The sequence below is a fragment of the Bison bison genome, unplaced genomic scaffold, assembly GCF_000754665.1.
Source record: "Bison bison bison isolate TAMUID 2011002044 unplaced genomic scaffold, Bison_UMD1.0 scf7180017863691, whole genome shotgun sequence".
In the NCBI taxonomy this organism is placed as follows: Eukaryota; Metazoa; Chordata; class Mammalia; order Artiodactyla; family Bovidae; genus Bison; species Bison bison.
In genome coordinates, this window is record NW_011494263.1 from 176,603 (window position 1) to 177,667 (window position 1,065).

Consider the following 1,065-nt stretch of genomic DNA (forward strand, 5'->3'; position numbering starts at 1 on the left):
TTTATCTTGCCTTTTCTCCTTTGCTTTTCGCTTCTCTTCTTTTCACAGCTATTTTAAGGCCTCCCCAGACAGCCATTTTACTTTTTTTGCATTTCTTTTCCATGGGGATGGTCTTGATCCCTGTCTCCTGTACAATGTCACGAACCTCACCGAGGCCAGAGGCGGTGGGCGGGAGTAGCTACCCCACACCCCCATGCCCGAGGCCAGGGGCGGTGGCCAGGTGGACCAACCCCACGTCCAAGGAGCCGTGGCTGCATGGGAGCAGGAGGGCCTAGAGGAGCTATCCCACGTTGAAGGTCAGGAAGGGCGGCAGTGAGGAGATACCCCTCGTCCAAGGTAAGGAGCAATGGCTGCACTTTGCTGGAGCAGCCGTGAAGAGATACCCCACGCCCAAGGTAAGAAAAACCCAAGTAAGATGGTAGGTGTTGCAAGAGGGCATCAGAGGGCAAACACACTGAAACCATACTCACAGAAAACTATTCAATCTAATCACACTAGGACCACAGCCTTGTCTAACTCAATGAAACTAAGCCATGCCCGTGGGGCAACCCAAGATGGGCGGGTCATGGTGGAGAGATCTGACAGAATGTGGTCCACTGGAGAAGGGAATGGCAAACTACTTCAGTATTCTTGCCTTGAGAACCCCATGAACAGTATGAAAAGGCAAAATGATAAGATACTGAAAGAGAAACTCCCCGAGTCAGTAGGTGCCCAATATGCTACTGGAGATCAGTGGAGAAATAACTCCAGAAAGAACGAAGGGATGGAGCCAAAGCAAAAAGAATACCCAGCTGTGGATATGACTGGTGATAGAAGCAAGGTCCGATGCTGTAAAGAGCAATATTGCATAGGAACCTGGAATGTCAGGTCCATGAATCAAGGCAAATTGGAAGTGGTCAAACAAGAGATGGCAAGAGTGAATGTTGACATTCTAGCAATCAGCGAACTGAAATGGACTGGAATGAGTGAATTTAACTCAGATGACCATTATATCTACTACTGCGGGCAGGAATCCCTCAGAAGAAATGGAGTAGCCATCATGGTCAACAAAAGAGTCCGAAATGC